This window comes from Marmota monax, unplaced genomic scaffold (assembly GCF_021218885.2).
Source record: "Marmota monax isolate L192 unplaced genomic scaffold, Marmota_monax_Labrador192_F-V1.1 WCK01_AAM20220418_F8-fsc00012, whole genome shotgun sequence".
Classification (NCBI taxonomy): domain Eukaryota; kingdom Metazoa; phylum Chordata; class Mammalia; order Rodentia; family Sciuridae; genus Marmota; species Marmota monax.
In genome coordinates, this window is record NW_026695227.1 from 1299130 (window position 1) to 1321534 (window position 22405).

At 37.7% G+C, this 22405-nt stretch overlaps 1 long non-coding RNA gene across 1 annotated transcript in view; it reads left to right on the forward strand.

Annotated features, from left to right (window-relative positions):
- The window catches only part of LOC124087381 (uncharacterized), a 33791-nt gene extending 13739 nt beyond the window's left edge, over nucleotides 1-20052 (forward strand). Inside the window, exons 2-4 of the long non-coding RNA XR_006850040.2 lie at nucleotides 8390-8468; nucleotides 14250-14368; nucleotides 17742-20052. This is a non-coding gene — a long non-coding RNA (uncharacterized LOC124087381). The remainder of the gene's footprint in view (nucleotides 1-8389; nucleotides 8469-14249; nucleotides 14369-17741) is intronic.
- The last annotated feature ends 2353 nt before the right edge of the window (nucleotides 20053-22405 follow it).

The window sequence follows — 22405 nt, forward strand, 5'->3', positions numbered from 1 at the left end:
ACTAGGTTAAATAGAAGTGGTGACAGAGGGCATTCCTATCTTGTTACAGTTTTTAGAGGAGATGCCTTCAATTTTCCTTCATTTAGAATGATGTTGGCCTGGGGCTTAGCGTAGATTGCCTTTACAATTTTGAGATATGTTCCTGTTGTCCCTAGTTTTTCAAGCATTTTGAAAATGAAGGGATGCTATTTTTTATCAAATGCTTTCTCAGCATCTATTGAGATGATCATGTGATTTTTATCTTTGAGTCTATTGATGTAATGAATTACATTTATTGATTTATGTATGTTGAACCAACCTTGCATTCCTGGGATGGACCCTATTTGACTGTGATGCACTATCTTTTTGATATGCATTTGTATTCGATTTGCCAGAATTTTATTGAGAATTTTTGCATCTATATTCATTAGAGATATTGGTCTGAAGTTTTATTTCTTTGATCTTTGTCTGGTTTTGGAATCGGGGTGATATTGGCCTCATAGAATGTGTTTGCAAATGTTCCTTATTTTTCTATTTCATGAAATAGTTTGAGAAGTATTGGTGTTAGTTCTTCTTTAAAGGTCTTATAGAACTCAGTTGTGTATCCATCCAGTTTTCTTGGTTGGTAGACTTCTGATGGCATCCTCTATTTCCTTGCTTAAAATTGATCAGTTTAAATCATCCTGATTTAGTTTAGGCATATCATATGCCTCTAGAAATTTGTCAATGTCTTTAATATTTTCTATTTTATTAGAGTACAAATTTTCAAAATAATTACTAATTACCTTCTGTATTTCTGTAGTGTCCGGCATAATATTTCCTTTTTCATCACAGATGTTAGTAATTTGAGTTTTCTCTCTGCTTCTCTTTGTTAGTATGGCTAATGGTTTATCAATTTTATTTATTTTTTTTCAAAGAGCCAACTTTTTGTTTTGTCAATTTCAATTGTTTCTTTTGTTTCAATTTCATTGATTTCAGCTCTAATTTTAATTATTTACTGTCTCCTACTGCTTTTGGAGTTGATTTGTTCTTATCTTTCTAGGGCTTTGAGATGTAATGTTAGGTCATTTATTTGTTGACTTTTTCTTTTTTGAAGGAATGAACTCCATACAATGAACTTTCCTCTTAGCACTGCCTTCATAGTGTCCCAGAGATTCTCATTCACTTCTAAGAATTTTTAATCTCCCCCTTTGATAACTTTTGCAACCCATTGTTCATTCAATAGCGTATTATTTAGTTTCCAGGTGTTGAAGTAGCTTTTATTTTTTATTTTATCATTGATTTCTAATTTCATTCCATTGTGGTATGATAAAATGCAGGGTAGTATCTCTACTTTTCTATATTTACTAAAATTTGCTTTGTGGCATAACTTATGGTCTATTTCGGAGAAGGATCCATGTGCTGCTGAGAAGAAAGTGCATTCACTCACTGATGGGTAATATACTCAATATATGTCAGTTAAGTCTAAGTTATTAATTATATTATTGAGTTCTATAGTCTCTTTGTTTAGCTTTTATTAGGTAGATGTATCTAGTGGTGAAAAAGGTGTGTTAAAGTCACCCAGAATTATTGTATTGTGATCTACTTAACTCTGGAACTTGAGAAGAGTTTGATTGATGAACATAAATGCTCCATGTTTGGGGCATATATATTTATAACTGTTTTGTCTTGTTGACATATGATTCCATTAAGCAGTATGAAATATCCATCTTTATCCTTTTTGATTAACTTTGGCTTCAAGTCTACTTTATTTGATATGAGGATGGAAACCCCTGCTCACTTATGTAGGCCATGTGAATGGTATATTTTATCCCAAACTTTCACTTTCAGTCTGTGGACATCTTTTCCTATGAGATGAGTCTCTTGAAGACAGCATATTTTGGGGTCTTTTTTTAAATCCAATATACCAGCTTATGTCTTTTGATTGGTGAGTTTAAGCCATTAACATTTAGGGTTACTATTGAGATATGATTTGTATTACCGGTCATTTTTGTTTATTTTTGGTATTTAGATTGACTTGGTTTCTCCTTTGGTTGGCTTTTCTTTTATTGTAGTTCTTCCCTTTGCAGATTTTCATTGTTGTTTTTCATTTCTTGCTCGTAGAATATTTTGCCAAGAATGTTCTGTAGAGCGGGCTTTCTTGCTGTAAATGATTTTAGCTCTTATCATGGAAGATTTTTTTTTTCATCATCAAATTTGGAGCTTAATTTTGCTGGATATGATTCTTGGTTGGCATCCATTATCTTTTAGAGCTTGGTATATGTTGTTCCAGGATCTCCTCGCTTTGAGAGTCTGGGTTGAAAAATCTGCTGAGATCCAAATTGGTTTTCCCTTATAGGTAATATGATTTTTCTCTCTTGCAGCCTTTAAAATTCTATCCTTATTCTGTATGCTAGGCATTTTCATTATAATATTATTTGGGGCAGATATGTTGTAATTTTGTATATTTGGTGTCCTATAGGCCTCTTGTATTTGATTTTCTAATTCATTCTTCATACTTGGGAAATTTTCTGATATTATTTCATTAAAGAGATTGTGCATTCCTTTGGTTTGAATATCTGAACCTTCTTCTATCACAATAAATCTTAACTTTGGTCTTTTGATGGCATCCCATAATTCTTGGATGTTCTCTCCATGGTTTCTTACCATCTTCACTGTGAAGTCAACTTTATTTTCAGGATTGTATATTTTGTCTTCATTGTCTTAGGTTCTGTCTTACAAGTGGTCTAATTTGTTGGTGATGCTATCTATTGAGTTTTTTAATTGGCTTATTGTTTCTTTCATTTCAAGGATTTGTTTGTTTGTTTATTTTTCAGTAACTCTCTTTCTTGAAGTAATCTCTTGTAACCTGTATTTGCTCTCTTATCTCTTTGTTGGAGTGATCGATTTTTGCCTGTATGTTCTCACTTAGGTCGTTCTTTAATTCCCAAATCATTTTAGTTATGTATATTCTGATCTCTGGCATTTCATCTACTTCATTATCGATGGATTCTATTGTTGTAGTGTCATGGTTTGTTTGGAGCACTTTTCTCTCTTGTTTTTTCATGATGTCTTTGTGTCTTCCTCTCTTGCAGTGTAGATCTGAGGTATTACAGCTTCTGCCCTATTGTCTTACAGTGTGCCACAGGTTACCAATACCTCACTTTTAAGGGAGAGATCAATATTTAGCACTCAATGTACCCAATGTGCAGCCATATATATATCAGTTAGCTTCTATTTTTACATTTACAGTTTTGTCACTATAAACAGAAATGATAAATTTGGTTATCTTCAACCATATAATCAATAGGTTTGCATAATGGTTTACAGTTTTGGTGGTGGAAGGGGGGCATAGGGGGTTGGCTGAGATGTTTATAAGGTAGTATGTGAGAATATGGAAGTATTATATTATATGACTAGTGAGAGGATAATCATAGGAAGTTGGCTGTTCGTAGGAAAAACAAGAGATAGGCAACCTATGCAAGACTCCCTGTTACCTCAGCAACAGGATACCTGTTAGCACCCCTAGTAGAGAAACCTCTGGTGTAGCCAGGCCATAGGGACCTTGATAACATCTTACCAGGTCTTTATTGTTGTCTCTTGATAGAAGCAGCAAATCCTAGTTTTGTGGTGGTGGCAGCCTTAAGCCTATATGTTTCCTGATGTTGGGCTGTGCAGCCACACTTTGGTGAATAAGGAACCCCAGTATGGGGTGGTTCTCCTCTGGAACTCTGGGTTATGGTGGTATGGGGCAGGCAGATGGGCTCTGCCTCCTTTATTTATTTTTATGTGGTGCTGAGAACTGAATCCAATGCCTCACACATGCCAGGTAAGCGCTTTACTACTGAGCTACAACCCCAGCCCCTTCCTCATAGTATTTTTTTCTTGTACCAGGGATTGAACTCAGGGGAACTCTAGCACTGAGCCACAGCCACAGCCCCATTTTGTATTTTATTTAGAGACAGGGTCACACTGGATTGCTCAGCACCTTGCCATTGCTGAGGCTGGTTTTGAACTTGCTATTCTCCTGTATCAGCCTCTGGAGCTGCTGTGATCACAGGCATGAGCCACTGTGCCCAGCTTACCTCATAGTATTAATGGAAGGATTATATGGATTATTTAAATGAAACCCTTTATAAAACACAGGATAAGATATATATATCATTGTTATTAATCCTGTCTCTCCTTGAGACAATTAGTATATTTCCATTTGTTCTTCATTCATTAAAGTACCAAACTGGAGAAGCACTTTCTACTGACTACTGATCATTTTGCTAGCATAAATTTGGTTCTCAGCTTCTCCCTAAGTCTCAGTCACCTTAGGAACCTTGTTGCCCATGTTGTGTAAAATACCAGAATGTCAAATAGCATTTATTACCAGGGTGAGATTGGATAGACCCTCTGTGTTAGTTTTTGTTTGGAGAGACTCTTTGCATTCATTTTCTATCACTGCTCTAAACAAATTACCACACTTAGTGGCTGAAAAAAAAATACAAACTTATTATCTTACAGTTTTATGATTCAGAAGTCAGAAGTAGGTCCTAGTAGGCTAAAATCAAGGTGTCAGCAGAGCTACATTTCTTTCTTAAGGCTGTAAGGGAAAATCTATTTCATCATGCTTTCCAGTTTCTACAGGCTGCCAGCATTTCTTGGCTCATGACCTCTTCTTCCACCTTCAGGAATAGTAGGTTGAGTTCTAACCACATCATCAACCATCTCTCTGGTTTTCTTCTATCTCCCTCATCTTATACTAAGGAGCCTTGTGATTATTTGAGGCCCACCTGGACAATCCAAAATACTCTACATGAAGATCTATTAATTAGCAACCTTAATTCCCTCTGCAACTTTAATCTCCCTTTGCCATGTAACCTAACATAGTCACAGATTCTAAAGATTAGAACATGAACATTTTGGAAGTCCATTATTCTGTTACCACACTCTCCACAAAGAGAACACCAAGAAAGTTTCCCTCTGCTTTGTTCCTCCACTCTACAAGACCTGATTTATGATGAATAGTTGATCACAATTCAATAATTATAATAATCACTGTTAAGTGGTCTTTCATAAAAATTTTCTTCTGATCTAATCTGATTCCTATGCTTAAATATATGTTTGCAGTCTAACACAATGGCTGTTTAAAGAAATGTCTCCAATAAATCTTTAGCATGGGAAAGAAAACTTTATCATTAATCATTCATATTCATAAATGATACAAATGCCCGTTTCATTTCCGAGATTACCCCATAAATCCACCATGATCTTCACTAATATGTTTCTTATTTCTTTAACAGAATCTCAGCAGCAGTGTTTTCATTTTAGCTCCAGCTGATGATTAATGAACAGCAGAACATATCCTAAGACAGGTGAAAAATATCAGGTTGCCAAGCAAAGCATGTAAATATATCAGAGAGAGGAATTTTTTTAAAGGGTGAAAGGCCATGAATACTATTTTAGAAGTACCAAGAATTTAAATACTATAGTTGGCAATGGGCAAAAAAATTCAATGCCTTTTGAATTTAACCCTGAAATTCAGTATTTATGTCTTTTAAGTTTTTTTTAAGCTTGATGTATATAGATCTGTTAAAAATAAACATCCAAATCTTTCTGGACAGGGTGGCACACACCTGTAATCCCAGGCACTGAGGAGGCTAAGGCAGGAGGATTGCAAGTTGAAACCAGCCTGGGCAACTTAGTGGGACCCTGTCTCAAAACAAAGGAAAATTTAAAAATTTATCCAAATCTCCAATGAAGATAATTTTTACCTTTTTTTACACCAATAAAAAATAACAAAGACGTAAGGAATAAATAAACTTTGGCTTAAAAACAGGACAGGTTAGGGCTGGGGGTGTAGCTCAGTGGTAGAACGCTTGCCTCGCATGCATGAGGCACTGGGTTCGATCCTCAGCACCACATAAAAATAAAGATATTGTGTCCATCTATAACTAAAAAATATATATATAAAGAAAAAAACAGGACAGGTTAGCACTAAACTGTTTTATAACTTTGGAAGGGCACTCAAGAGACAGAATGAGAGCAAGTATTGAGCTCTATTACAGCTAAGCACTATAATTTGTGCATATCATCTCACTGTTTTCACAACAACCCTTATAGGTAGGCATTGTTATCCTCACTGTGCAGATGAGGAAATTGAGGCTCTGAGATGATAAGATTCTCTCCCACAATCACAGCTAAAACGTGGCAGCCCTGGGATGACATTCCAGTTCTACCTGGTCCAAAGCTCACACATACACTCTCTCCCCCACCCCCAGCTGTTCTTTCCTATTTCCTAATCTACAAAATGAGAGTTGAGTCAGATAATCTCCGATGCTCCTCAAGCTGTAATTGTGTGGCCTTTTTTGTTGGGAGGGGAAGGGGAATCAAGGAAGGGGTCTCAAGCAGTAGATGGGATGTCTTTCTCTCCCAAGGGGAAACACGTGGAACCATGTGTTTCATCTGTACTGTCTTGACTTCCTGTTCTATGAAAGAAGGCTATTGTTGTTTACAACACTACAAATGATGGGACTCCCATACTCCTCTTTCAAAAAGAATAACATTGTCTAATTCTCCTTTTTGAGGCTACTGCTTATGAATTTTAATTTCCAAAAGTACATCTATCAATATTTACTAAGAATTTTATTGTGCCCAAAACTGAGTTAAATTTTATTGTGAGACTCAGGAAACAGCAATACTTATAATACGTATTCTCAGGAAATTTGTAACTAGCTAAGGAACACAACTAACACATAAAGCAAGTTTTAAAAGTCCGCATATAATGCAGGACTGGAATGTGTAATCATCCAGACAACACATACTACAGGAGGACAAAGAAAGGGGAGATCAAGGAGGTAGAAGTACCCGTGAGAACTGGGGCAAAGACAATGTTCTTCACCTTGCATTCTGGACTGGTCTTTCTTGGACTTTTCTGTGATTGTGAAACCCTGGTATGAACCTTTCACATAGTTCAAGCATTCCCAGCTTTGCAGGCTACAGTCTATCCTTCATATCACGTCATCTGAATGCCACTTCATATTTATTGGCACTTACTGGGAGGGTAAAACCCCATGGTATGCAAACACCGTCATGGTTACTTGCTTCAAGCCATGGGAAGTTTCATGCAAAACCAGTTTCTCAATAGGGCAAATGTTGTGTAAAGGTATAAGGAGCTTGAGAAACTAGTTAAAAGAAAAGCCTGTCACAGCAAGAACCAGATTTGAATGGGGACACTTTCTTGTCTGTGTCAGCAATGGTCACCTTCCAGTTCCTCACCTGCAGGGCTTTGTTTGCTTAAGCATTTCTTCAACCCCTTGGCCAAGAGGCCATAGGACTTTGTTCTATATGGAAGGAACTCATCCCCATACCCCTCTGTGTCTGCCCACCTCTCATGCCACTCTATTAATAAAGAGACTCTAGGTGTGAAAAATTATTTCAGAATTCTAGATCCCTCCCCTCAGACTACTAAGTACATGTCCCTTTCTCCAAATTTAAATGTGACATGGGAGTGTGATCCCAAGAGATGATGTGACCTAGTAGGTTAAATAATCACTATATGTTTACTGTCTGATCTGAAACAAGCTGGACTGAGGAATTTTTTCCAAACTAGTTGAAAACACAATGAATACACAAGAAACAGTAGCTCGGGGTATCTATCAGAATAATAGCATCAAATGCTAAATCTGAGCCAGTTAGGCTCAGAAAATCAAGATATTGATGTTGATGAGTACGGAAGTGAGGAGGGAAAGTTTCATGGAGACAAACAAGGTTTAGGATGGACCCTAAAGAAATGAAAGAGTTTGCATAGGCAAGGAAGATAAATCATGACATTCTAGAAATGAGGAATACCATAATCAAAGGCAGGAAAAATGGAAGATGTATACATGGAGAATGAAGGTGGTCAATTTGTCTCAGGGAAGGATGAGGTGAGAATATGCAAGCAAGAACAAGTGGGAAATAAGACCAAATGGATAGGATGAATTCATAAACAAAATCAGCTGACAAATAAGTGCTGAGTAGGCATTAAGAACTATATTAGGGGAGGGAGAGCATGGAAGGATTAGATTAATTCTAGATAAGGAAGAGGGGTGAGAGGGAAAGGGAGGGGGAAGGGGATTAGTAAGGATGGTGGAATGTGATGGTCATCATTATACAAAGTACATGTATGAAGACTTGAATTGGGTGTCAACATACCTTATATACAGAGATATGAAAAATTGTGGTATATATGTGTATTAATGGAAAAAAAGAGAACATGTATAATGAAAAAAAAAGAACTATATTAGGTCTCTTCCCACATAATAGCTAACAGCTTACACCTATTAAAGCTTACACTGTGCCAGTCGTAGTTTATGTATATATACATATATTCATATATATACACACACATACATGCATGCCTATATGTACACATATCTACTGTTCATTTCTCCATTTACAGATGAAAAGATGAAGCCCAGAGAGGTTAAGGAACTTGCTCCAAGTCACATAGTAAGTGGAAAAGCCTGGACTTCAAGCAAGTGAGTCAACTCAAATGTGATCTCTGGACACAATGCTAAATTGACTCCATACATATTATCTAATTAAATCCTCATAAAAGTCCCTATGACATAGGTATCATTACCTTCATTTTGCAAATGAGGACACAAGGCTCCAGGGGTCAATGAATTACCCAAGGTCATTTTGCAGGGATGTGGAAGTAATTCTGCTAATTCCAAGCTCATTAAACTTTCCATTACAACATAGCTACCTGCTGACAAGGTACTTGAGTATGGTATCAAATAGGGGAAAATTTGACAGGCTGATAAAAGCAAGAAGTCAGGAATAGGGAAGAACTTCGTAAGTCTAGGTCTGGCCTCAGCCAGTGACAGGAAATTGAATCAGGGAAATAGTGGACACGACACTCTGTTAAAATGACTTAATGGACTATTGTCAGGGCCTGAGATGTTACCCAAGCAGCTGGTTTGTTGCAAAAAAAAAAATGAAGGTTCTTTTAGATATGTTGCAACCTGTATTGCAGAACCATGACTGGCTCATTCCCAAGGAAATGACTAGTAGACATTCAGGACTGTGGCATTGGAGCTCGGATGGAGAACAGAAGGTGTCTATCACATTCAACCGAAAAAAAAGAAATCTACGTAAGGACCACTGAATGCACTGAATCAGAAACTCAGATCTCAAGGAAAATAAATTGTTAATAGTTGCAATAATCTGGTAGTCAGCACAGAACAAAAACGCAGGATAACAAAAGCAAGTCATAGGTCAAGACAAGTGGTCAGGGCCAAGGCACGAAAGGGATACTGCAGCAAATGAGATCTACCAGTAAAAAGGCAAAACTGCAACAGAATAATCTCCTGTTCTGTTTCTGATATCCTATGTGTTTCCATATTACAGGAGCCAAACTCAACTAGATAGGACCCTACAGTTTGACCCTTCAGGTCAGGAACTTTCCAGGCAGAGAGTACATTAGCACAGAAATAGAACTTAAATCATCAAAGCAGGCTTCTCCACTGATTTGCACTCTTTTTAAAAATGGCCAAAATGATAAATGTTATGTATATTTTGCCACAATAGAGAGAGAGAGAGAAAGCTAAAGGCAAGCTAGGGAGGTAGCTAAGTGGTAGAGCACTTGCCTAGTATGCATGAGGCCCTGGGTTTGATATTCAGCGTCACAAAAAAAAAAAAAAAAAAGGAGGGCCTTGCCTCCAAAAATAAAAACAACTATGGACCCCCGAAAACCTCCAAAAGCCCAACTAACTTAGCATCTCCTAGACTCACCCCTCTTTGTTAAAGCTCTTTATCTACTTGCTCAAGATGGTGGGGCTGTGATACTGAGGGATAAGAGTCCTTATGAAGTCATGGATTCTGTAGCCGCCTGGCTCCCATGTCTTTCCAATCTGGAGAGAGAATAGAACAGTCAGTTGTGGACAAGTCCTCTCCCCCACCCGCCCGCCACAGTGCAATGGGAACATGACACATTGGCCAGTATCCCTGGCTCTGTCACCTCTTCTACATCACAGAAATAAGAAAGTGAGGCATAGAACAATGCAGCCAACATCTAAAAGGGATTTACCTGAGATGGGATCTGGTAGGCCTGTCATTTCAGTTCTTGCTCATTATCCTATTGATTTTTCCTCTCTAGGTTCTAGAGTTCTCCTTCTGACTGATTTCACAGAGATCACCCTTTCCTGCTCTTTATATCACCTATTCCTAAATCAGGCATCCTCCACAAATCAGGGCAATCCACAGAGGCTCCTATACTCTTAAAAGTAGCCAGGTGGGGTTCCTTCTCGTTTTACAAGTGGGGACACAGAGGCCCAGGATTGCTGAGTGGTTTGCCCAAGGGCATACACCTGGTTAGTTGCAGCACAAGGAGATTCTGGCCTTCTGATTCATTCTCCAAATCTCTCTTAGATAGACAAAGAGATCCTGGATGAAATATTTGAAATTCTGGTTTTGGGATTTTGGGGGATTGGGGATTGAACTCAGAGGTGCTTTACTTACAACTGAGCCACATTTCCAGATCTTTTTATTTTGAGACAGGGTCTCTATAAGTTACTAAGGGTTTTGATAAGTTGCTGAGGCTGCCCTTGAATTTGCAGTCCTCCTGTCTCAGCCTCCCAAGCTTCTGGGATTATAGGTGTGTGTCACTGAGCCCAGCTGGAGTTCTGTTTTTATTGAAGCTTTGCTTTCCTCAAGGTTTGATCTCTTTTATTGCCCTTTTCACTAAAAATGCTTAAATGACTGAAAATACCAATTAGGGATCTAGAAGAGAATGGTAACAGCAATGATGGAGTAGGAAAGCTCACTGGTTGCCCACAAAACCATCACTGTGCTGTGGGTAAAACTTGGATCCACATCCCCAATCAGTCCTTGTATACACAGCCTCACAGGGACCCTATGTACTAGCACTTTCTAATTCTTTTCAACAAGGCACCGTGTTAGACCTTAATATTTGCCTCTGAAATCTTTGATTGCCAATGTTAACAGTAGATAGCCAGCTTAGGATAGGACCTCCAAGGCTATGACAAGATAGAAGAATGACAGACAGTACAGCTCATCATAAGTATATTTATTGAGCAAACCTCAGGAAAAACTGGTTTCTCAAGCTTGTCACTTCAAGAAAAGAAGTTTTGTGTGAAGCTTGACATGGTATGAAATGGATATAAGCAAGGTTGTTCCATTATCACACTCATTTAGGGAAGGGCATCTATGGGTCAGTTCAATACAAAAAACAAAGTTTCTTTTTTTTTTTTTTTGTTTTTCTGAAGGTAATTCAAGTGATGAAGTTAACCAGAGAAATGAATTATCTGTTTTCATTAAATCTACCTATCTTTGGCATGGTCATGTTCATAAAATGCAGGGATTCACGTTTAGAACTTTTAAGTCATTGCATCATATTGAGTTGTAGGGGATTTGCAAATCATCTAAACTAGCCCTTAATTTTGCAGATGAGGAAGCTGAAATTTCCCATTATTAGCATATTGTACTTCTACTATGCAGCCTCAGATTGCACTCATTTTTTTATAAGCTAAAATTGTACTGTTGGCTCTTGCAAAACTGGCGGCTAACCTAAAACCCATAGTATTTTTCACAAAAACTGCTGTTCAGCTAGATTTTCATCATCCTGGATTTATACAATAAATTTCTAAAAATTTGGTTTGAGAAGCTTATGTTTTGCTTTTCCATTCCATTTTGTTAGTTTTAACTCCATATTCTAGTCCACAGTTTGAATTTTTGCCTGTCTTAATGTACAAGTGTGTTTAAGAAAGATCATTTGCCACTGTGCACTTTATGCCTGCTATCTCATGTAATAGCTAAACTGTTCTAAATAAAACTCTATGTATGAAAAACGTTTAAATTTAGAATTCCCCACTTAGTTTTTTGGGTCCATTAGAGGGCTGCATAGCTTTTCTCCTTTCTGCATAGCTGCAGAGCTCTAAAAATGGGTTTTTCTTCATAGAACAGAATATTCTTATGTTTTATCTCCTGCCAGGAACAGGTGTAGGTGGGATAATGCTGTAAAAGCTCATCCTCTAAACTCCAGAGTCTGGAATATTGTATGTTCATTTTTTTTTAAGTTGTCAATGGACCTTTATATTATTATTTATATGTGGTGCTGAGAATTGAATCCAGTGCCTCACACATACCAGGTAGGCACTGTACCACAGAGCCACAACCCCAGCCGTGTTCATTTTGATGTATAAATTAACAGTTTATTAACTATGAAACTGGAGAAGTCAAGATACTCAGGTACAAGAAGGAAAAGAAAATTTTTGATCTCTTTCATATTTAAAAGGATATATTCTATATGCAAATAGAGAACAAGATGAATAGAGTATTTGTGATTACTTTATATATTGTAAATAGCCTGACATTTAGGAATAATCCCTGACTTCTTTCACTCCTTCATTCCCCGTATCTAATAATAAGAGTGGCTAACATTTAACAACACTTACTAAGTGTCAGATACCTTGCTCAATACTTTATAAATCTGATTAATATATTCCTCACAACAATTATCACAATGTTAAAACATGAAGACTGGTACTGTGTGTATGTGTGTGTGTGTGTGTTTCTGGGGATCGAACCCAGGGCCTTGCATGTGTTAGGCAAATGATTTTTCACTCAGCTATTCTCCCAGCCCAAGAGTGTCACTTTTAAGAAGTTAAATTACTGCTTGAACTCACATGCCTAGAACTGGTATTCTCATTCAAGTTATTGTTTCTCCAGAATCCAAAAGCTTACCCACCATTAAGTTTATTCTGGGTCTTCTAGGAGTGTCATTGGCCCATGATGCAGCTCTGACTCTTTTGAATCATAGAAGGAAGGGAGGGAGGGAGAGAGGAAGGTTGGATGAAGAATCTTAGACTGCAGTTCAGTACTGGGAAATTTCTGCAAGTCTGAACATCTTGGAGCTAAAGTAGCTCACCAGAGTAGTTCCACATTGCCCAGGAATGGACCTGTTTTAGACTTCAAGAAGTATAAGCTCAACAAGAAGTAGTGATGAATTTCAGAGCACAGAAATTATTCAATTGTAATCCTTTATGAGCGGTGCATGTTTATTCCTGCCACTTTATATCACACTTTCTTCAAGCAAATCTGCTGGTTTTGTCTTCTCTGCCTATTCCCCTAGTTCAAATAAAGTCATCGTTCACCTAAACAATCCAGTGTGTGTGTGTGTGTGTGTGTGTGTGTATGCCGGGGATTAAACCTGGGGCACAAAATCACTGAGCCACATCTGCAGCCCTTTTTTGTGTTTCAGAGACAGGGTCTCTTTTAATTGCTTAGGGACTCACTAAGTTACTGAGGCTGGCTTTGAATTCTTGATCTTCCTGCCTCAGCCTCCGGAGCCATAGGGATTACAGGAGTGCACCACCGCACCCAGTTTCCAGTAACACTTCAACATTTTCTTACTTCCAGTTTCAGTACCCTTAAAACAATTTTCTGCAGTGCTGCCAAGATGATCTTTCTGATACATAAAGCCAACTATGTGATAACCCAGTTTAAGCAGCTAGGTAGATATATCTTTTTGTCATTCCATGACAGGTGTGATGATCCTCTAGCACATAAATGACAAGAATCTCACCAGTCTCATTAACTAGGCTAATTTCAAAATTGCCTCATATTCTTTTTTTTAAAGATTTTTAAAATAACTTTATTTACTTTTAAATTTTTTTAGTTGTTGATGAACCTTTATTTAACTTATTTATTTATATGTGGTGCTGAGAATTGAACTCAGTGCCTCACACATGCTAGGCAAGTGCTCTACCACTGAGCCACAACCCCAGCCCCCAAGTTGACTCATATTCTTTTTTGGTAAGTTCATCGTTATGAAATTTAAAAATTGGGCTATCCCATGTGCCATACATCATCCATCTTCTTAAAAATTCTTCAAATATTTATAGGCAAAAACCGAAGCTTTTTAAAAAAATTCTTTTTAGTTGCAAATCAACACAATATCTTTATTTTATTTATTTTTAGGTGGTGCTGAGGTTGGAACCCAGTGCCTCACACGTGCTAGGAAAGCGCTCCACCACTGAGCCACAGTCCCAGCCCCCCAAACCCCAAGCTCTTGATCATGGTATATCAGGACCTCTAGGACCCAGCCACTTCCTACTTCTTTCACATTAATCCCTGCCACTTCTTTCCTGGCATTTAATACTCAAAAAAATATAGTAGTGAATTATTTGTAGCTCATGATATGCTATATCATATCTCCATGTCTTATCAAACTCATATACTCTACCTGACATTCCATTTTTTCTCCTCCCTTTGTTTTTATTTGAATTTTATTTCAGATTCAGCTCAGCCATCACCAACTCTTGCCCACGACCGGTGCAGACAAGAGGAACTGGGTTTAAAAGAGCTGACTGCAACATTAAGCTAAGAAAGTGACGACAAATCACACAACACAAACGTAAGTTTTTCAAATCGAGGGCGGGACAGCTCTACGACCTTAAAGGTCAGCTTCCACACTGGAAAGAGAGAGCATGCACCCAGAATCCATTTATTTATAGGGAAATGAACAAAGGAGTTTTGATAGAATGTTCTTCACCAAATAAGGCAGGGTGTGGGCTGACCTAGCCACAATGGGTAATGCCCAGGTCCAGAAATATGGGAAAGCAGACTTCTTTGCAAGCGAAGGTGGAGACCACCTGCAAGGTGCAGCCCAAACAGCCTGCAATGCCAAACCAACAACCCCTTGGCTCAAGGCTGAGATAGGATGCTTAATAAAGCTCAGGGGTGGTCCCCCACAACCAACTAACTTTTCATAAATCATATATATCCCAACACAAAGATCAGTTAGTCCAATCTCTAGTCCATTCGGGAATCTTATCTAAGCCATCCAGGCAGAAGTTCATCCAGGAAACAGTAGACTTCACAAGACCAATGGCTATCTCTTTGATTGGTTTATGTGACTATGCTCATGATCACATTAACCAAGCAAAGCCACATCTTATTCCACTCCATCAGGAGTCTGTTAGTTCCTCTTTCTCCATCTTTTCTGTGGGCAGTGGTTAAAATGAATAGCACTCAATTAAAGTGAGTTGAAATAAAAGAGCATTCACCTGCAGCCTCAAGATGAATGGAGAGTTAGAAATTAGGAGCCTGAGAAATTCTGGCAAGTCCCATAGAGATGAACTCTAGCTTTGAATCTTAGGTGGGGGTAGAGGCAGGAAAGATGAAGATGAGGAAGGACAGAACTTACCAATAAGCCATTGGTTGGTTCTTTATAGTTGTGATTCCTAAACTTTCTGCCTTTTCACTTCTGAATCCCCTACCTGTGACTCACAGATGTTTCAAGAGGCTTTCAGAATGCTTGTGGACTTCAATAAGTGGAATGACTGTAGAAGGAAGACACAACCTATGAGAAACCATATAAGAATTAGAATTTGGCTACAGTGATGGTAATCACTAGGATTCCAAACATAACCTTAATGCCTTTTTGGCAAACCTCCCTTTCCACCAGGCCAAAAAATTGCATCTAGAACTATGCATGTAGATGAAAGATACTTAGAGTAGAGGAGAAAAAAAACAGTAAACGTAGACTGATTTGGGAACCCTACACTTCTGGGATTCTGGGATAAGATGATGAACAAAAGTGTTCTTTATCTATATCTAGCACAGTATAGTTTTTCTAAATTTCAATATGCATTGCCTGCTTTTATGCATTTTAGAAGGCTCCATATGGTGGTTGAATAAACTCTGGTACATTGTCAAGTTGTTTTCAGTCAAAAGTTTATTTGGGGGAAGCAGAGAAGGACTTGTAATACATATGAACAAATCAGAAAAAATAGATATGATGAAAAATCTCACCATTAACAAAATTATTTACACTGTCATACTGGAAATAAATTCTCTTACCAGCTATTGTAAGCCTGTACACACAAAGCATATGATTGAATTATAAATAAGAAGTTAAGTCCAGATCATTGGGAAATATAAACATGAGAACAGAATGATAAAAGGAAATTAGAGCTGGGCACTGTGGCACACACCTATAATCCCAGCAGTTCAGGAGACTGAGTCAGGAGGATGGAGGATTCAAACCCAGCCTCAGCAACTTAGTGAGCCCTAAGCAACTCATTGAGACCCTGTCTCTAAATAAAATATTAAAAAGGGCCAGGTATATGGCTCTCTGGTAAAGCACCCCTGGGTTCAATCCCTAGTACCAAAAAAAAAAAAAAAAGGAAATTAGTGTAATTAGATTTTAAAATGTATTCTAAAGCTACATTAATTAAAATAGTAGTTACAGTGCAAAAAATAGGCAGGTGAATGGGAAAAGTAGATGGCCACAAATGGACTCACATGCAAACAAATTTAGTTTATAATGAAAGGAGCCCTCCAAATCAGTAGGAAAAAAAAATCAATAAATAGTATAGGGATAAAGGAATTTTTTTAGATAAAATGGAATTTTTAAATAAATTTTTAGAGAAAATGAAAGGAAATCTATATTTTTCTCTGCATATAAAAAATAAAACAGGTAGAACAAAGACAAATATACAAATGAAATTATATAAGTAGTGGAATAATATACTGAATTTTTGAGTAGTCTTGGCATGGAGAAGGTTTGGTCTAAATATAATATAAAACATAATGGTCATAAGGAAAAATTAATAAATATGACTATTTAGAAAAGGAATGTTTTGAATAAAAAATACAATCAACAAAGTCAAGGACAATCAAGAGTCTGAAACAAAAATGGGAAACATCCATGATGTAAAAATTCTAATTCCTGTAGTATATATAGATGGAGCTTTCAGAAATCTATAAAGACCAATTATTCATAAAGGAGTAAGCAAAGAAATATGAATGCACCCATCACAACCACAAAATAATATCCAATCTTATTGCTGACTCAACAAATGCAAATTAAAATATCAATGAGTTACTTTTTTGTTCTTGTTACTCAGGGAGGCTTTATCACTGAGCCAAATCCCTAGCCTCCCCCCAACACCTTTTTTTTTTTTCAAATTTTGAGACAGGATCTCAAAGTTGATTAAGCTAGCCTGAATTTGTGATCCTCCTGCCTCAGCCTCTGAGTTGTTGGGGCATGCTCCAGTGCACCCAGCTAGTTACTATTTTTAACCCACAAAATTGCAAAGTTTTGAAAGTATAATAATAAAACACCTTGTGTTAGCTTTCTGTCATTGTGACAAAACACCTGAAATAATCAACTCATAAGAAGAAAAGGTTTATTTTGGCTCGTTATTTCAGAGGTTTCAGTCCATGTTTGCTTGGCCCTGTTGCTCTGGGCCTGTGGCAGCTCAGCACATCACTGTGGGAGCATGTGGCAGAAGAGACCCATTTCTATCATGGCAGCTGGGAAGCAAAGAGAGAAACAGAAAGGGGCCACAGAGGATATTCCCAATATCCTCTTCAAAGGAATGCCTCTAGTGACCTCATACCAGACCCTACTTCCTAAAGGTTCCACTACCTCCCAATAGTGCAAGGAGCTGGGGACCAAGCCTTTCCACACACTGGCCTTGGGAACTATTCCAGATCCAAGCTATTCATCACAGTGACTAGCATGTGGGGAAATGTGCAAATACTGGTGGAAGTATGTATACTTAATGTTTTTGGAGGAAAACTTGGCAATATTTATAAAAATTTAAAATACATTGATATGCTGTATTTTTAATCTATAGGTTCTTCTAGGAATCTATCTAAATTCACAAAAGAACATAAAGATGTATAATCAAGGTTGTGTATTTCTGCACTGTTTAATAAAAATAAAAAGTAAATAAGAAGTAATTTCTGTCAGTTGTTTGTTTGTTTGTTTGTGACAGGATCTTGCTGTGTTGCCCAGACTAGCCTTCCAGGCTCAAGTGATCTTCCTGCCTCAACTTCCCAAGTAGCTGAGACTACAAGTACATGCCACTGTGCCTTATAGGAAGAAGTAAATTCCAAAAGAAAGAAAAACATCAGTGGAGGAAAGAGTGTTTTATGGGATGTTATAGAATAATATCCAAGATATATTGTTAATTTAAAAATTAGAATGTATACATATGTTAGTCAGCTTTTCATTGCTGTGACCAAAATGCTTGACAAGAACAAAGTAGAAGAAGAAAAGTTTATTTGAAGCTTACAGTTTCAGAGGTTTGGACCCAAAGTGAGGAAGAACATCATGGTGGAAGGGCTTTTCAGAAAAGCCAGCAGCTGCAGCCAGGAAAGAGAGGAAAGGGAGGGACCACAGGGAAGATGCACCCTTCCAGAGCAGCCCACAGTGACCCACTTCTGTTAGCCACTCCCCACCTGCCTACAGTTACCACCCAGTCGGCCCATTCAAACTAGGACGTACTAATTAGGTTACAGCTCTCACAATCCAGTCATTTCACCTCCTGCATTTTTAAAACAAAGTATTTATTTATTCTAATTAGGTATATATGACAGCAGAATGCATTTTGATTCATTGTACACAATTGCAGCACAACTTTTCATTTCTCTGGTTGTGCAAGATGTAGCATCCCACCATATGTGTAGTCATACAGGTACCCAGGGTAATGATGTCCATCTCATTCCACCATCTTTCTAGCCCCCATGCTCCCTCCTCCCCTTTCTCCCCTTTGCCTAATCAAAGTTTCTCCATTCTTCCCATACCCCTCCCCCCATCATGGACCAGCATCCACTTACTTATCTGAAAGAACATTCGGTTTTTGGTTCTTTGGAATTGGCTTACTTCACTTAGCATGATGTTCTCCAACTCCATCCATTTACCTGCAAATGCAATAATTTTATTCTATTTTTTAAAAGATATATATAGAGAGAGAGAAGAGAGAGAGAGAATTTTTTAATATTTATTTTTCAGTTTTTGGTGGACACAACATCTTTATTTTATTTTTATGTGGTGCTGAGGATGGAACCCAGCGCCCCGCGCATGCCTGGCGAGCATGTTACCACTTGAGCCACATCCCCAGCTCAATTTTATTCTATTTTAATGCTCAGTAATATTCCATTGTGTTTTTATACCACAGTTTCTTTATCCATTCATCTATTGAAGGGCATCTAAGTTGCTTCCACAATTTGGCTATTGTGAATTGAGCTGCTATGAACATTGATGTGGCTGCTTTACTATAGTATGTTTATTTTAAGTCCTTTGGGTATAGACTGAGGAATGGGATAGCTGGATCAAATGGTGGTTCCATTCCAGATTTTCTAAGGAATATCCATACTGTTTTCCAGAGTGGTTGCACCAATTTGCAGTCTCACCAGCAATGTATGAGTGTGCCTTTTCCCCCACATTCTCACCAACACTAATTCTTATTTATATTCTTGATAACTGCCATTCTGATCGGTGTGAGATGAAATCTTAGAGTAGTTTTGACTTGCGTTTCTCTAATTACTTAGATGTTGAACAACATTTTTTCATATATTTGTTGATCGATTGTATATCGTCTTCTGAGAAGTGTCTGTTAAGCTCCTTAGCCCATTTATTGATTGGGTTGCTTGTTTTTTGTTTTTGGGGGGGTTTTTTGGTATTTTTTTTTTAGTTCTTTATATATCCTGGAGATTTCACTTTCTGCATTAACATAGGGGAAGCACCTCATATCCAAATCATAATAGTATAATGCCGTTTGTGTTAAAATGAAAGGGAAATGCCTGTATTCCTTGTAGTGCATAGAACATTTCTAAGAGAATAAAACTCTGGAGAGTATGTCAGACAGAGGCAGAAGAGGGTTTATATTTTTACTTTATAACCTTCTTTACTGTTTCAACTTTTTGCCATGCGTATACTACTTTTGAAATAAAAAGCTACCTTTTTTTTGCAAACAAAAAAGATAGTTAATGAAAGTTTTCTTTTTTAAAACTTTTACCTTTCTTAAATAATATTTGTTCAACTCTAAATAGTGTCTATCATTTCTTAGCCACTTTCTTGAGACTTAGCATGGGAAAATGAAAAGCATGGAGAAGTTTTAGTCTAGTCATATATATCCATTACAGATGTCACTCACCTTGCCAAATGGATATAGTTGACCAATAACAAGAAAGACATATAATCAAATACTTATCTATAATAAATTCCATGTCTTACTAACATTTTAAGAGTTTGTATCCTTTCCCAACAATATTACAATAGATCAAATTAAAATTTTGGGTGAAGGAGGGGGTTAAAAAATTTTCTGGAATATATATTAGGCAGCCCCGTAGCTGTATCTACATATTTATGTAACATCCCAACAGTTCTTTTATCACTTGTTGCTTATGTATGAAAAAGAGTCTGAAGAGAAAAAAAGTCAGGATATTTGGCCTGTGGTCCCTGAGTACCACCAACATCTCACCAAAGGTGAGAGACTTATGTCAGCATTTTTGTTCAGTCATCAGATACTGTGAGTACTCTTAGTATGTGCCAGGCCTTTATGCTATAATATTTAATTTGGTATACCGTGCTATCACATAACATATGTTACAAATACAATATAATCTAGTGTAATCAAATATTCTAAAACAAAATAAGAAATAACAAGAAGGGGCTGGGGTTGTCACCCAGCAATAGAGTGCTCGCCTAGCATGTATGAGGCTCTGGGTTCGATGCTCAGCATCACATAAATAAAATAAAGGCATTATGTCCAACTACAACTAAATATATATAACTATATACAATATATAAACATATATAATATATATAAATATATACTGTCGCGACCCCTCGCCGGCAAGGGAAAACACGACACAGGATTCTTCTTTCAGCAGTTTATTCAGGCCTTGTTTCATGTATCATCTTCTAGTGACCCCCCGCCGAGCGCCCAAGCATAGCCTAATAAAGCTTACTCAAGTCCAATCCAAAGCTGCCACGCGGGGTTTTCTCATAGGGTGTTGAGGGACAGCGCACCAACTTTCCCTAATAAGGAGTTGTTTACCAAGATCCACAACGGAGACCGGTGCCATCTTCTAATGGCGGCAACGGTCTACAAACACGGCTCACCACAATATACAACTAAATATATATATTTCAATATATATATGTATGTATATTTTTTTAAAAAAAAGAAGTAACAGGAAATGCCAACTGCATGTGAAAGAGTTAAGTCCCCCCAGATTTAATTGTCACTCTTCTGGTTAAACCCTTAGTGGCTCCCAAGCACATTCAAATTAAGTCCACTCTTTTTGGCATTCAACATGTTTCATCTATTACCTGTCTACTTAGTTAGCCTTAGTTCTTGACATTGCTCTCATCCCCTGAGATACCTATATTATACCCGAACCTAATTATCTGCAGTTCCTCACTATTATTTCATATCACTATGCCTTTGCAAATATTTCTGTTCTTGCCTACTTGTGCTCATCCTTTGAGACCTAATTCAGAAATCAACCTTTCAAGAAACTTTCCCTAGTTCCTCTCTATATTTAATTTTATGAGTATTATATTATCACACTTAGCACACTATCATGCAGTTATTCATTATGTATTCATTTACAAAAATGGAAGAGAATGTAAATAAATCCCTACTAGTGTGCAAACTCCTTAAGAGTAGACACCCTGTCTGATCTTTCTATCTCTAGTATATAATACAGTGCCTGGCAAGAAGGACCTGTTGGATACAGTTCATAAATGAGTGGATGGGTAAAAGAATGTATCAATCATACCACAGCTGCAGGACTTCTTTGTAGTATGATTTTTCTTTTTTCTTTTTTGGTACTGAAGATTGAACCCAGGGTTGCTTAACCTCTGAGCCATATCTCTGGCCCTTTTCTTATGTTTTATTTAGAGACAGGGTCTTGCTAGGTTGCTTAGGGCCTCCCTAAGTTGCCGAGGTTGGTCTCGAACTTGCAATCCTCCTGCCTCAGCCTCCCAAGTTGCTGGGATTACAGTTGTGTGCTACCATGCCAGGTTATAGTATGACTTTTCTTTATATACTGACAAATCTGGTGAAGCTTGCATCTCTCTCGGATTCCATATATTCTCTACTCTGTCCCAGTGTGATAGGCACTACCCCTGGCGTTACAGTGAGATGCCTGTAACAATTCATTGAGGCTGACTCTCAGTTTGTGCAGTCTTGGGTAGGGAAAGGTTAACTTTAAAACACACCAAAACACTAAGTATATATCATTTAAATCTTGACAGCCTACTTGAAAGCAGATGCTTGAGTTTTTCTTCCATCACATAGCTAACATCTCTGCAAACAAGCTTAGATGGCAACCTGTTTTCTTTGGCAAACTGATAAATGGGAACAATTACTCATCTGCCTGGTTGTATGACATTTCCAATAACATTGTCATTTTGTTTTTGGAGTGGTTGGTAAAAATATCCAGGAATTTACTGTGAGAGGAGGAACCACCTGTCTACAAAAATGCTAAAGGAAAAGCTGGGGAGGCAGCTCCCTTGAAGAATGCCGAAAAGGGTCTAATTCTGTCACCCGCCTCCCCCAAGACACACTGCCTACTCCAAGCTTAGCAATAGCACCTGTGGAAACAAGGGAACAATCTTGCTGGGCACCTTAACACTTTGGCTGGC